The sequence below is a fragment of the Lissotriton vulgaris genome, chromosome 2_2 (assembly GCF_964263255.1).
Source record: "Lissotriton vulgaris chromosome 2_2, aLisVul1.2, whole genome shotgun sequence".
NCBI lineage: Eukaryota > Metazoa > Chordata > Amphibia > Caudata > Salamandridae > Lissotriton > Lissotriton vulgaris.
Window position 1 is genome coordinate 160,135,314 of NC_141688.1, and position 6,522 is coordinate 160,141,835.

A 6,522-nucleotide genomic window follows, 5' to 3' on the forward strand; every position below is an offset into this window, starting at 1 on the left:
TTATTATGCAACATATTTCAACTCTTAATCATGCACAGTCATTCACTTGATATCTGGTCTTTGAGCCTTTTTTTTCTAATCTTTAGCAATTAAGGCCTCATAAATGTACAAACAACTGGTATATATGCCTCTTACTCGTTCTAAGTCTAAAGTTGAGTAATTGTGGGAAGCAAACTTACAACATTCTTTTTCAATGCAAACCTGAAATCTGATCTGGTCCAAGATTCATCACACCTTTGCACAGCAAACACTACACAAACCTTACACTATTTTTATCATCAGCCATTTTCAACCTCAGATTCTCTTCACAAATACAACCATAATGTTAGCAATATGAATCTGATGTTCCTTTTCCCTCTGCCTTTACATGGCGGTCCAACCGCCATGTAAAGTTAGACAGAATGGGACTTTAGGGACCCTTACAGGGCCCCCGCCCGTGGGACCGTGGGCCTCCGCTATGGGGCAGGGGGCACGTGTGGTGTCCCCCAAACATCCATGTACTACGTGATAGGCATTGCATGCTGCCTTCCACACAGTGCATGGACATTTGTAAACATGCCTTTTTACATTGTGGCTTGTGCTGCACCCCTTTTCCGGCACGCAGCACGAGCTGCAATTGAAAAAGGCTTGTTTCCGACTGCCTTCACAGTTGTCGCATTGTGATAAGGTGGCTGGAGCCGCTGACTATATGTTGGGAGGTCTCCATCCCTATACAGAGTTGGTCGGACACCTGAGCTACGCAAAACTCTGTGAAGTGGGAAAAAAACAAGTGGCAGAATGTGATAGAAAAATGCTGTTTGCGGTGATTGCACAATGGCACCCGCCACATCAAGCAGCTTCGCTCCGCAGGCCACCAGGTCTCACTTTTGATGTTGGGTCTTGATTTTGCCATGGCAGATGACATACCAGTGCACAGGGCATCATCGCAGGCTGCACACCCGCTCAGCCCTTGAGGTGCCACTAACACTGTGACCCGGAAGGTCACGTCACGTGGTGGTAGGCCCCTGCTATCCACTGGCTCAGGCTTACACTGCGGTCCAGCAAGGCACAGAAAACCTGAGCAGTCCAGACCGCCAGTACAGGGCATCATCGCAAGCTGCACAGTTGCTCAGCACTTAAGGTGCCCCTACCTCAGGGCACCGAAAATCACCGCCCCATGGCGGTGTGCCTGTGCTGGCCGCAGTGTATCTGGTGCCACCAAGTGTGTGTCCCACAAGTCATGGGCCATCTGTGATTGGGTATTGTGGTGCGCACGCCATCATGTCACCTCTGGGCCGGCGGAATGTGATGTTGCCGGCTCCGGGGCCCCCATGCCTACATGCGCACCACACTGGTTCACATGTCCTGTAGTGCATGTGCTGCATGCGTGTGGTATGGGTGTAAACCAGCCATGAGGGAGTGGCTGTGGCACGCTAACAACTAGACCTGTGATCTGCAGATCAATACAGGGTAGACCTGGGACATGTAGCGTTGTCGTCCCCCCCTGTGTGGGTAAATGTAGTGGGTTGGCCTGGCGTATGCCAATCCAGTGTAAGGGTTTGAACAATGACCCCGGGGTTCAGGGAATTGTTTTGCATGGGGCTGGACAAGGAAGTAACAAATGTGTGTGTCACTGCTGTTGCATCTGGACCACTCAGACAACATTCGGCAATGTGTCTCCCTGAGACCCAAGTCTAATGACATGAGCCACACAGACGAAAGAGGAATTTACTGACCCTACATTCATCGATACTACCAAACTTGAAAGACCATAGACAGAACACATCTGTATGATTCAGAATGTTTAATGCACTTTCAGTGGAGTGTTGCATCTGGAGCAGTACAAGGCCATGCAAACCCCACTTTACAATGTAGGCCTGTGGAGGGCCAGCCAGAGTCCTTTAGTGAATGACAAGTCCAAAGGAAGAGGAAGAGTTCAGTCCTCAGTCTGTTTGCTGTGTCATTGGCGATCAAACAGAATATGGCAGTCCATTGCGAGGTCCAAGGTGAGGGTTGCAGAGTGCATCGGGGGACAGTGGAAGGTGATGATGCAGAGGGCAGCACCAAGCTGAAACTGGCCATATGGCGGAGATGAATGCTACTCCGTCCTTCTTACAACTAAGGCGGTTTCATCCGCATCTTCGTCCTCTGCTGTCCCATATGCCTCACGTGTGTGTGATGCTGGCCTTTCTCCAGAACTGTGTGGCAGTGACACCTCAGGGGCAAGAGGTGGAATGTCTGCCACACTGTGTGGCACTGATACTTCAGGGGGATGAGATGTGGATGTAGTGGTAGCAGCACCATGCATCAGCACCAGGCCTTGTGGCAGAAATTCCCTGAGGATGGTTTTGATGTCATTGAGGAACCCAGCTACCACTTGCTGGTGTGCATCCGTGGCAGCCGCTCTTTCCGCATTGGCCTGCTCCATGGTCTCCATTAACCTCCGCATGTGTCCCAACTCCTGGGTGACATCGCTAGGGCCACTCTAACTGGGCAGTTTTTCTATTCTTTGAGAAAGGGCTCCGACTATGTCAGCCATGGTCCTTTGGAGAGCATGGAGCAGACTGTGGGTGTCAGTTAGCGACCATGAGTGGTCCGTAATGGAACTTAGACACCCACGTATGGCATCTAGTTTGTCTGCCAGGCGGTCAAAGCCCACCCACAACTGTTCAGCCAGCTGCTCCAGGCACCCCAATAGACGGCGTTGGAAGGCCATGTGCTCTTCGTGGGGGTCCTGGGAGGCAGCCGTGGTGGTGGGGACTACCTACTGTGTGATCTGTGCAGGGGGTGGGGTGTCCTCATTGCAGCTGGGCCACCGTGCTCCTGGAGATGAGCTGCGGAGGCTGTCAATGAACTCTTGGAGGGTGTCGAAGTTGAGGCTGTGGTGGTCCTCTTCGTCATCAGAGAACAGAGGTTCGGGCTGATCTGCAGGAGGAATTTACATGTATGTTGTCGCATTGTACATGTTTACAGACTGCATGACTGTGTACATTGTGGCTGTTTGGGAGGAGCTGCCTATTTGATGGGGGACAGTGGACATTTTTACAACAGACATGTGTATGTGTTTGTACTTGTAAATTATCAACTCACATTTCCCTGCAATGACACTTGTGATTGGACAGTGTCTACACCCAGTCGGCACCAGTTGTGTCCTGGGTTCTGTTGTGAACATATGAGTTTTGAATCAAACTTTTATGTACATATGTGATTAGGACATAGAATATGATAATGTCTGCCGTCCTATGAAAGTTTCATTTTGAAGATACACTTTTAGGTTAATGTAATTTAGGATAAATAAATATTCCAGGAAAATGAAAAATAATATATGTAAATAGAATAACATTTTGGTAACTGGTCTGTTTTGCCTTGCACAGTTTTCTGGCATAGACGGTCTCCTGATGAAGGCAGTCGTGCTGTAACGCGCGTATTGGTGTCATCTGTGGTGTCATCTACCGCTTACTTGCGTCAAAATTGCCTAGTTTTTGAAGATTAAATAATCACTGTTGACATCATTTTGATGATAATGTTGTATCTTGTAAATGTATAAAGGAAATGTATTTAATAATTTATTTTGCATTTTATGTATGTGTATGTAATATGGAAAATTTCAAAAAAAGAACAAAATTAACAATTAATATATAATATAATTAAATAAAACATATTTTTCATCAATTAGTGTTTACTGTGTACATTGGCAAACACCGTAGGTACCCTTGGCCTATAATAGTCCTAGAATATTTTACCTTGACTATTAGAAAGCTTCCTACAAATTTTCTTTTCTACAACGTGTTGCGGTTTGTGCCACATTGTTGTCAGTGTTGATAAGCTCTGCATGTTATGTGTGTGTGCTGCATTTTGGGGGAGTGGCCCCTGCTGCTCTGATTTTGCTGCCCCGTATCCCTTTTCTGCAATGTGCATTTGACTTTTGCGCTTATACGGTACTGAGATGTTAGTACATTGGTCTCTTGGTGGGAGTTAGGGGCTGGGGCATGGTTTATCCCCAGATGTGCTCAGCTCAATTGTGCATGTGTGCCATTGTGCCAATGTCCTCCCGTCCCCACAGTCCCTTGTCGTTACTCACCATGCTGCTGTTATGTCCAGTCATGTTGAGCAGTGTCCGATCCCTCGACTCCAGCCAGCGTCTCCCTACTGATGACTGTGGAGACCATTTCCTCCATGTCGTCCAGCTCCTCCTGTGATGCAGGACTCCAACCCCCAGTCTGCATTGCTGCCTTCCAGTTGTTGGCGAGTTTCAGCTTGGTTTTACGCTTGACGTCATTCCAATGACTCTTGACCTCTTCCATTGTCCTCTTTAACACTCCGACTGCATTCAGCTAGTCTACGATGGACTGCCATAGTCCATTTTTTGTTGCCATTACACAGTGAAGGTGATGAACAGTTGTTGATGATGTTCGACCAACTTCCCTATCAGGATCCTGTTTTCCTGCAGACTGAAGCGCTTCTTCCTACTCTTCTTCTTCATGGCCTTCTTTGACCCCGAGGTCCCAGACAGGTCCACCGGGAGGCTTGTGTGGTTCTGGTTGTCCTCCGTACTTGCTACGGCAACATGTGCTTCGCTGTTGTTTGGCAATTGTTTGTCAGTTTTTTTTCTACTTTTATGGTGATTTCTCCTGCCTGACGCGTGTGAATTGCAGGCCTGTACCCGGTTTTTGTGAATTTTTGATCGCGATTGGCCGTAACGCTGCTTTTTTTGCGTTCACGTTTTGCATTTTTGCGGTGCGGCGTTGATTTTAACTCAGTCATTTGACTCTAGATCTGTAGCATATCGCATGGTGCCACCGTGTTGAGAATGCTTTGTTAACAAAGCGTAATATTCCCGTGATAGACTACGATGTTGGAAGTTACGGTAAGTTACTTTTGCAATGGTTATCACACGTTCTTGAGAAAATGCCCCATATTGTATTCATTAGCCTTTTGATTTAAATCAACGCTACTTCGTATCATCAGGTTTTCGTTGTTATATTTATATATTATGGTCATATACTTGTTGGAAATTGAGATAACCATAGGCTCAAAAACCTTATTAATAATTTACAAAGAGCACAGAATAACAATATAGACTCTGCTGTCCTCATTTAGGTGACATGATGTCATAAACTTACTTTTTACCTTAAAATGCTAGTAGACTAGTTAGGAACATGAAGTAATGTGAAATGTCAGTTGTGATGAATGAAAACAAGTAGAAATATTTCATTCAGCCTTCAAAGCACTGGAGTGCAGCCCATTATCTCTGTGTGGAGACCGCGTTTTCCCCTTGGTCAACAAAAGACAGTAGGGGACTTATCACAGTTTAACCTGTGTGATACACCTAAGTCCCCTACAAAGTTATTTGTTTTGAGTAGTAAAGCTTTCCTGAAGCTATACAAGCTGTTGTGAAGATCTCCTCAATTCACTATTCCTGATCATGCATGCAGGCTGCCAAAGATGGTTTTAGGATTGACTACCAGCTGGCAATGACCGAAAAGGTGTGCTTTTTTATTGCTTCATCTCCTTGCATTACAGGGCAAATCGCTTATTTCTTTTCCTTTTTACTGTGCTTGTGTACTGCACGCTGCAGACATTAATTGTTTCTTGCACTTTCAGAGACAAAGCCGCAATACAAACCATAAAAGTGAGAACAGTTACAAACTTCGGTTGTGCTGTACATTTGCTATCCATGTAACCCCCATACAATGAGTGGGTTTCATCAGTGTCTCGAACATCCTCTGACCGGATATTTTTTCTTGCCTGAACATGGTAACAAGGGGTGTCACACATACTGAAGGGTTTTTGTGTGGCGCACTCTTCGAAATGAGTTTCCTTCTCTTCTAATTCAACCCACCTGACTCTCTATTGTCAATGACTACACATGGGTGTCCAGTTGTATAGGATAATTAACCTATTGCACATTTCACTTAGGATTGGTTCTCCCACTTCCATGGTACCACAGTCTAGTTATGTCATCGGTGCTCAAAGTGCATGATCATATTTCCTATGATGACCTATCATCTTGACATGGAGTCATTGGATGTAATACACAATCACTGCCCCTAGGCGCAAAGGTAAATGATGCTGTGTCTTTTGGAATGAGACATTTGCATCAATGATTCAAAGTTCCAGTAGATGGTTAAGAGTAAAATAATGTGTCTTTTGCTTTCTCACCCTAAGTGCACGAGGTATGCCCAGATAAGGGTACCAGGCTCACTATGCCACTGGATTCAAGCTAGCCTGTCTGATGAGGGGTGATGCCCCGAAACCAGTCCCAGGAAGCTTGTTGCCAGTCCAGGGAGGACCTGGCTTGGCAGCTTGGACTGTTCCCATGAGGCACAGGGTCAAGACTAATTTACATACGGCTGGGTCTACACTGGGGACAAAAGAATCATAGATTTAACCCAGATCTCTTGACTGGGAGTGAATGTTTGATTTGCTCTGCGTTCTGTCCATCATCTGTGTGTCTTTTGCTTTCTCACCCTAAGTGTGTCGGGTATGCCCAGATGTGGGACCTGGAATCACTGTGCCACCACATTCAAGCTAGCCTGGCTG